Source organism: Ailuropoda melanoleuca, chromosome 3 (assembly GCF_002007445.2).
Source record: "Ailuropoda melanoleuca isolate Jingjing chromosome 3, ASM200744v2, whole genome shotgun sequence".
NCBI classification, from domain to species: Eukaryota; Metazoa; Chordata; class Mammalia; order Carnivora; family Ursidae; genus Ailuropoda; species Ailuropoda melanoleuca.
This window is the reverse complement of record NC_048220.1, coordinates 9793114-9802676: the sequence shown is the minus strand read 5'-3', so window position 1 is coordinate 9802676 and position 9563 is coordinate 9793114. Positions and strand designations below refer to the sequence as shown.

General features: G+C 36.8%; 1 long non-coding RNA gene across 1 annotated transcript in view; it reads left to right on the top strand.

Annotated features, from left to right (window-relative positions):
• Positions 1–3934: 3934 nt before the first annotated feature.
• The window catches only part of LOC109489041, a 270483-nt gene continuing 264854 nt past the window's right edge, over positions 3935–9563 (top strand). The window contains exon 1 of the long non-coding RNA XR_004623979.1: positions 3935–4770. This is a non-coding gene — a long non-coding RNA (uncharacterized LOC109489041). The remainder of the gene's footprint in view (positions 4771–9563) is intronic.

Sequence of the window (9563 nt, the reverse complement as noted above, 5' to 3'; positions counted from 1 at the left end):
GAAATGTGCCAATTTGGTGATGGTAATTTCTATCCACTTTCACCCCATTTGGAGAAATATTCGTGGGTACTCAAACCATTGGTATAGTTGAGACATACAGCCCTTCTCAGGTCAGTGTTGTCTGCAAGTTCTGTAACACATTTCGTAGATAACTGACATGGACTTTTCCAACATAATGACAGTATTTATTTGTTGTCCTCCATTACCTTGTTGAATTTTCCATTTTTCATTATCTGGTACTCGACCTTATGGATCCTGAAATATTGTCTAAGAGACTTTTCTCAGAAGTGAACACATTTTTAAACCTTATCTCACAGCTGATATTTCAAACCAGATTTTCTATTATGTCTATTTGTTAAGCAAATATTGCTGCCATAGAGACTAGGTTACCCTAAAGGTGTTTGGATTACACAGTCTTAAAAATTCTTATCAAGACTATGATGTGCGTCAGACTTTGCCCTGGTAATGGAAGATTTAATGATAAATAGGTCCAACTGTTCCTGCCTTTTAAAATGACATTAACTTAGGGAATAGAGTTAATACCATGTAAGATTCAGACAATTTATTAGTTTACCATGAAAATTTACTACTCAGAAATAAGAATTTTGATCTATAAGATCCTCATATTCTCCCCATGTCAGCATAATCAGCAGATAGCTGCCGTGCGTGGATTCACACAAAGGACTTTTCCTATATATTAACTCTAAGCTAATGGATATACAGTTGCGATTGTCCTATAATTTGCTGTCTTTTCCTTTATTTTTTTTTGAACATGGATGTGAGAATGATCATTGTCACCGTATACCCTGATGAATCTTCTCAAATTGAGAAGCTCTTTTCTTTAGATAGCAGACGAGGTGATAACCCAGTTTTACTGGCTTTGGGACCATTCTGCCTCAGTAGGTAAATTTGTGTCTCAATTTGTTTGGATCTTTTTGTTAAGAGTTGGTCTTAAACAGTAATAGTAACTTTTAAGAGGCCATTCTCATTTCTGTTTTCCAGATTGTTTTAGGGAAGCTTCACCTTCCTATAGATTACAAGAACAGATGATAAATTTTAGTATTTTCTATATAATTTCAAAAAGTGCTAGTAATGTTACACTTAATTCATAATAAATCTCTTTCAACTAGAATTGTAATTTATTTTGAGTTGCTTTGTATTTATAATTTATTTTTGACTTTGAATTTTCGTTAAGCTAATGGAATGCTCTCTGTCATGAGTTCTGGGTGTGCCAGTCTCCTGACAAGGTATTTGCAAATGCGATGCTTTTATATATGGATTATAATTTACAGTTTATTCCATTCCATACATTAATTGCAGAAGTTAAATATGTGGGAAATCTGGTGTTGCCAAGCTCTTGTTTGTAGGCCAGATGTAGTCTAATTTGCTATATGCATATTCTGGCTGGTATTAAAAATATGGAAATATTAGAATATGGACATAATATGATACTTCTGTCATAGTGTGTATTTATTTTAATTGAAGTGTAGTTGACATACAATGTTACATTAGTTTCAGATGTGCAACATAGTGATTGGACAAGTCTATACATGATGCTATGTTTTTAGTTAGATTAAGACTATATAAGAATACCCTTGGTTTAGAGCAAAGGGTGTTCTGTTTAATTGTGCTGAAACTAGGGGCTGAACTGTTAGGGAAGACAGAGCATCAGATGTGGTGGTAGTGTCAGAGGCTGCCCTATGACTGGGTGAAAAGCCTTGTTTACTACCTGAAGTGAAATCCTAAAGAACACATGAAAACAGATACAGTGGAACCACAGTCTGTCGAGATTTGATGGTTAAGCTCATGAGGTTCCAAAGTAACCTGTGTATAAAAATTTCATTTTTTTCTTCGAAAAATGGACTTATTGTGTGCATCTAGCTTCAAGAGTGGCTCAAGAGGAAAATTGTTTTTTCTCTGTTTGAGTGAAACAGGAAAAAGCAAGTTATGGAATTCCGTATAATGGAAAATTTTATGAGAGGAATGAAATTGAGATTGGTGGCCCTCATTTGTATAGCTTCCAGAAAATTTTTAACAAAGAGAAACAAAGTAGAACAAGAGAGAGCAGTCGAGGTCCACTCAAAGAGTGCTCAAGAAGCAAAATAGTCTGGATGGTGCTAGGAAGGTGGGTGGAGCGAACATGTCATCTTCTGCAGAGCGCGAGCACAACCTTGATTTTTGGAGCCTGTGCCTCAGTTACCATCTCTGCTGATGCTTTGGGTGCACCATGGTGTTTAAATTCAGTTTAAATGTAATCCCTTGGTGAAATCTGCAACTAGAACAGAGATTGATGCCTTGAAATGCAGAGATGGCTGGCGAGAAAATCTCTCAGGAATTCCAGAGCTGTTTCTCAATCTCCAGTCTGAGGGTGGAGTCCATTCTGAAGATCAAGAGAAATGGGGCTTGAAGTAGTGAACATCTTCCCTGTTTGCCTTCGTCTGCTTTATGTGGAAATAACCGTATTGACACTAAAAGGATTATCTGGGGAAACATGGTGTGTGTGTGTGTGTGTGTGTGTGTGTGTGTGTATTAGTGAAAATAAAATTGAGAAATAGTGAAGAAGCTTAAAGGTTTATCTTTCAAGAAATACTTGCCTGTTTTCAGGAAGGATGTAACATATACCCTGTTAAAATGCTAGAGGTCGTGTGATTTGGGTTTACAAAAAAGATTTATGTGAAAACTTTGCACTGTGAAAAGAATCTAAGATCCTTAGATCAAAAAGCCCCTTCATCACTTTGAACATCAGTTTTCTTGCCTCAGCCAACTGTTTTCCTAGATTAAGTCTCCTGCAAGAGTGGACATGTCCTAAGTGAAGTGCGTGGCTTCTGTTTGTAAGCCCGTCTTTCATCAAATATGTCTTCTGTCAAGCTGAAAAGAAGCCCTCCCCTCGCACATACGCAGTTCTCTCCACGTCTTGCAGTTCAGAGACTTCAAGCTCAAGTGGCAGATGGGAAAGCGAGCCAAACCCTCCAAACCCCATTTACTGTGGGAAATCAGAGGACAGAACACCCATGAGAAACATCTGATTGCGAAGATGACCTCCACCTGTTTTAGATGTTTCCAGTTTCAGGAAGTGCTGAGATACAGCAAAGCCTCAGAAATTGGTGAAGGTCCTGGGAAAAGATAGAGGCATCCAAGCATATGTTGGTTCTGGAGATGGAGTTACTTCTGTGATGAGTAACAAAAGAGCGTGAAAATGTATCACACTGGAAATAGGGAAGATACGTGGCTTAGCCAGAGAAGATAGTGGCCTTGAGATTGTGGAGGACATGGACAAACTGAGAACCAGACCAGTTCCTCCTCACATCAGAAAGCTCCCAACACTCCCTCCTGAACCACACACTGATGGAAACAGTCTTTGTGATTGCTTTAGGATGTGGCTGCCAAGTCTCACATGGTTCCCTGTGATGCAAATATCACGGGCTGGCAGGTACCGTGGGGCAGGGATGAGGGAGATGCTGCTAGGGATACAGAGGTATATAATTCTAGGACATGGAATGGATGTGAAACTGTCCAATTGCTTGGTTCTTTTACTCATACATGTGACAGGCCTTTTGGACTGACTGTGAAATCTAATGAGCAGAGCTTCTTTCAGATACAAAATTTTAATTTTGATAATGAAGTATTTCTATTTATTTTTTTAAAAGTTTTATTGTAGTTCTGCATTTTTAATAGTGAATGTTAGGTATAGTCTTCTACAAAAGCTGGCTGACATGTTAGTTGAATCTATTTTTTTTTTTTACATTCATGTGAATTCTCAATGTTCTATAACCAGATAGAGTACCAATTTTCTGTCCAATTTTTATCTGTCTCCTATTGTAGAAAGTGAACCAAGGGGACGTGATCAATTATTTTTTTCTACAAATAATCATTTGGGACTCCTCATATGAAAAAAATGAACTTTCCTAAAAATAATATCTTTCTTTGAGGACAGGGCAGCATATGCTGAGGAGTGACAGGAAGGGATTTTTCATCCCTTGGCCAAGGAGTTTCCCATGCTGATAGATCATTACACCAGCATCCTGGGATTCTGCTCAGCCTTTCAAATACAAGTCCTCCGTTTGCTCTTCTAGTGTAGTTGATTGAGGATAGAGTGGATACGTGAAACACCATGGGCGTCTAACCGATCAAACTGGTGGGTCCCGTGGACTTCTTTTATTCCCCACAGATCCCACTGCAAGCAGTTGTAGCCCCCCTTAAAGACATTCCCGTATGTTTTGGTACAAGGACTTGCAAGCCCTTTGAGTTGTGGTTTCCAATTTCATATGTTATCTGTCTTCCTGTTTTCAGAGATTCCTCAATATTTCTTAGTCATATCGACACTTCTTAATTTGGGGGGCTGTTAAAGATTTCATTTATCTATAATTTAATGTCATTTCTAGAGAATTTGATGAGAGAGTGAAAGGTGGGTGTGCTCAGTTCATTATTTGACTTCTATTTTGCAGATAAGATGGATTGTGTTTCTCTAGATGAAAATTGTTTTTTGTTGAAATCGGTTTCTATTTCCAATAATGTCCAAGTTCTCTCATATTTACTTTGCTATTGTTGTCTTATTTTATTTGATGTATCTTTGATCTCTTCTCTGCAGTCTGATCAGAAGAATTATCCATGTCATTTTCACTCATCTAAGCAAGAGGAAGTCCAGTAAAGAAAGAGAACTGAAGGAGAGACCAGATAGCCATTTGTCTTCAGAGTCACTTACGTTCTGTTCATGTCTCCATTTGCTAAATTTCTTTGAGTACCCATGAAGATGAACTGGCATGTCATCAGGTAAGCAGCCACAGAAAAGTAGATGCCATTTCTATTTTGGGTCAGCAAAAATACACATTCTAGATCAGCCAGCCATCAACCTGGAGTCAAATAGTGTGGTGTTGTGTTAAGATTGATCTAGGAGTGTTCAAATCAAAAGAACCTTTTGCATTTTGAAACTAGATTATTGCATAATTCATTTTATTTAATAATTTAATTAGACACTCTTCCTTTTTTTTTTTTTTTTTACCTTCTTACCAACTGACCCTGTTTGTCCAGTACTTAATGTTCTGTGTCCTGGTAAACCCCTCAGTGTATCTACTGCTAACTTCCACTTTCAATTTACCCGAGACTTAGCTACTTTGCTTTTATTCTTGGATGAGTTCTATGAAAGTATGTGTTTTCTGTAATCCATTTCCGTAATATTTATCAGGTAGTAATAGAGAAATAGAGTGAGAGAAGCACAAGGCTGAATTACCCATTGGTTTGGAAATTCAAATTCTCCCCCCTTTTTTTTGTTATAACTCAGATTACAGGATGTGAAATACATGAAAAATAAAATGTTTATTTCTGTATTTCTGAAGAAACAATGCAGACAGATTATAAGATAGTAAAATTGCTGCAAGCTATCACTTTAGAATTTGTCTTTTTTTCTTAAAATTTGAAATCTGTTGTTTCCATTTCTTTGTTTTTCAGTCAGAAAATATTGCACCAGGCTGTGCGAATACTTTTCAGATATGTGCTTTTCTGTATGATCATCTTTTCATTGCTTTATTATCTTTTAATTGTGTGTTTGAAAACTTACAAAGAAATTCTGCTAAAGAGTTAATGTGTGAAATGAATTCATACTTAATGGCATTTGTGGGAAAAAAATGAGTCCAGCCATGTTGGAATATTGGAAAAGAATACTGGTAATATTCTCGTATTAACAAATACTTGTTGGTTGTGTCCTTTGGGGAAGACCCTGTTGTAGGAGTTAAAAACAAAGGCATAAGAAAATGTACCTGTGCTTAATGGGTTGACTTTCTACACAAAAGAGGTGAAACATAAACATATAAGAAATAAGATAACAGTAATGAAGTTGCTAATAATCTAAAACAGGAAGTAAGTAAAATGTATTGAAATGTCTTGAAAACTCTAACTTGACTAAGTTGAGGACAGTTTCTACTTTATTTCAATTTCTAGGAAACCTCTTCTGTATGAGTTCTCTAGCTGTCTAAAAGGATTTGCACACTACTGACATATTTTTGGGGGGGAGTGGTAGGGAAACGTGTTTCCCGAGTAGGCATATCATGAGAAGCTTTGTAGTACCCAGCTAGTCGGTAGACGATAAAAAAAGCTTTATAAATTTTTCAACTACATTGAAAGGGTGTTATACTTTTTGACTTGTCAGTCGCCAAATATTTTTGATCTTGGTGTCTCACTTTTTAATCCCCTTCGAACCATCCAGCCTTTCAAAAGTTTCTTTCCCATCCCTGTATAATAATTACTGTTTGTCTAATGTTTACTATAAGCCACACGATGTGTTACTAGCTTTATGTACTTACTCTTCTGGAATCTACATGCAAGATCACGAAGAAAGAATGGGTGCAGTTGAGAAGTCAGCCACTGAAGTTTGCTCTACTGTTGACTCAACGGTATAATGGGTCATCCTAACAATGAATCCGATCACATTTTAGTTGAGTATATTGCTGATATTCAACACATGCTTGGTGATTGACAGACTGATGACTGCTGTTGACACAGAAGGTCCAATGCAACTTTCACAGCATCTCTGTTCCATATTTAACACTTCACCTGTGTCCATTTCAACACAAGAAAGGTAATACATCTTACCGACAGCCTCTGAAAATCCAATTGGAGAGTAGGCCTGGGAGATAGGAAGTCTCAGGGTTTCGGGCTGTGAGAAAATGATCCCAAATGATGCCTATCCTCATTTCCAGGAACCTCATTCCCTCTGGAAATTTCTGGAAATTAGAGAAATTCCAGTTTTATTCTGGAATGCAACATCTATTTCAAAATATGTAGCCTCATAACTCATAATCTCTTGGTTCTTCTATATTAACCATTCTGTCGTGACAATTCAGTTCATAGTTCTAACAATCAGCTAGTGATAACTTCTGGATTGAGAATCTATGGGTTCAGTCAGAAGAGTAAAGCTGGCTGTACAATTGACTTAGTAAATATTAGTTTTGAGTATATATAATGTGATTATTTGTGTGTGTCATGGGCTTTTCATTAATCTCTATTTCTGGTTGGAGCATACTTTTTTTATTGTCTACTTAAAAGTGAGAAATCATTAGATTCTTGAAGTGGATTGGATTCACCATGTACATTTCTTTTTTTCTCAGATGTTCAGAGACACAGCAGTAGAGATGGCACATTTATAATATCAAGCAAGTGCAGACCCTGGCTAAATATTATCAATGTAGAGTATTTCTTACTGAACATACAAGACAGCATGTGAAGTGTACTTCTGTAATGGTGATAATTATTATGTTTTTTTCCAAATCCTACTGGGCAACCAGTTTTTCTAGAATAAATACAATCATCCCCCCCCTTTTTGACCAGCATATTGTATAATGTGATTTCAAGTTAACAAAGAAAATATACTGATTCAGTTTAATCCCATGGGAGTATGGTGTTCTGGATTTACTGAAGATGCTTTCAGAAGGTAAAACTAATCTGAAAATAAAGATGGGAGTCATGATTTATTTTAGAGCTAAGAAGATCTCTTCATGAGGGCTGGCCAGTGACAGTTCAATTTCTGTCAAGTTTGACCACATGCTATCATGATATTAAATCCAAAACAATGAGCACAGTTCAGTGACACAGATAATGGAGAGAAAATGACAGGGTTTAGGTGCACTTTTGCTTATGTGTTGTGTTATCTGTATAATTTCTAAATTTTTCAAGACATCATGATAGTGAAAGAGTCTGTGGCTTTGGTTTTAACTATCCTATTGAGTCAATCTAAGGCAGTTTGAAGACAAATGGAATCTTCCAATTCCTGGTGGGCATTTTCCACCATAGCCTTCACATTTTCAGTACAGATTGAAGGATGTAGATGACTGCTAGCCCCACAAGCTACAGAGATAAAATCTTGAACACATGCCACAGACCTACACAGGGTCCTCCCTCTCCTCCTTGTCCTCGGAAATAGAGTTGTTTGAATTGACATGAGGTTTTGTTTTGTTTTATTTTGTTTTGTTTTGGAACATCTTAAGGTGTTGAGGAATTTAATGGAAACTGAGGCTAGCTGTGTCTTTCAGTTTTAGTAAAATTAATTTTATGAGGCTCTGGAGTTTGACAAATGTGAGGCTTACTTAGAAACAAGCAACCCCTGTTATACTTGAACTACTGTCATATCGCTGTGTATACAGTAGTCATACTGTATTAAGATAGCTACTACCCGGAAGAGACCATTCATTTGATCTGCATTTCTGTTTCCTTATCTGGAAACCAGGGATAATAATATCACTTAGTTTACAGGGTTGTCGAGAGGATTTGAAAAGCTAAATTTAATCAAATGCTCAGCAGAATGTAATTGGGTTGGTCTCATTTCTGTGGTCTCCACTGTCTATTTAATAAAGCTCTTTCTATCACTTTCAGGCACTTAGGTGACTATTTCATTGAACTCCTACCAAAGAGTGCATTAAAAGAGATCTCAGAGCAGTTTAGATACATTATCTTATTTAGTCCTAGATCCTGTTACTGAGATCACAGGCAATATACACATACTGGGTCATGAATTTATTTGGTTGGGGTAAAGTATCAAAGAAATAAGGTTAAAAATTTAATTCTTCTTGGGACTCATCACCCAGGAAGGCGCAATTAAAACTTACCAGTCAATCATCTGTGAGGTGCCAGTGATTTTATTTTTGTACATTATCTCAGGTGAGACTCATTATTATTTTTTTTTCCTGCAAGCTCAAAAGGTGAAGAAACCTCTGTTAGGTCAAACAGATAATAAGCAGTTTGAAGCCTGAATTTAAACCTGGATCTTACTCATTTTCAAAGCCCGCATTCTGGGTGGTATCCTCCCCAGAGTATGACAGACGGAAATTAAAACTCTGGTACGTTGTCTTACAAATGAAAGTGATTTAGCACAAAGGCATCTATGCGGAAGGATCTGGCTGCATGTGTAGATAGTTGAATCTAAAATAGAGCCTATTACAAATCCTAGACAAGAGAGTCTTTTTTTTTTTTAAATAACTGGTTTGTGCTTTAATTAAGTAGTTAATTAATTAATTTAGAGAGAGAGAGAGCACGAGCAGGGGGAGAGGCAGAGGCAGAGGGAGAGAACCTCAAGCAGACTACACTCGGAGTGCAGGGCCCGATGTGGAGCTGGATCCCAGGACCCCAACAGAGATCGTGACCTGAGCTGAAATCAAGAGTTAGATACCCAACTGACTGAGCCACCCAGGTGCCCTCTAGACAAGAAAGTTCTATCAGTTCACTTGCCAATTCTCTTCCCTTCCCTGTCAGAGAAGAGTCCATTGTTGTGTTTGCTGGTATTAGCCCATATTACAAGTCTCAGAAGAAGTCTGAAATCACCCTAAATTGAATCGTTTAAATAAGCCATTTACATTTTGAAATTATTAAGTTTTGAAACAGATTTCATTCAAAGTGGGGGTGGCTTTTCCTATATTACAAATGTTCCCAATTCTTTAGTGAAATGGTATTCCTTTAAATTAGATCTAAAAGAAGAATGACCTTTATTGAAAATGATTAAAAAATCTCTTTCTCTCTCTATATAATATTATATATATTATATTATAAAAATCTATATATTTATATCTACAAAAACTTAA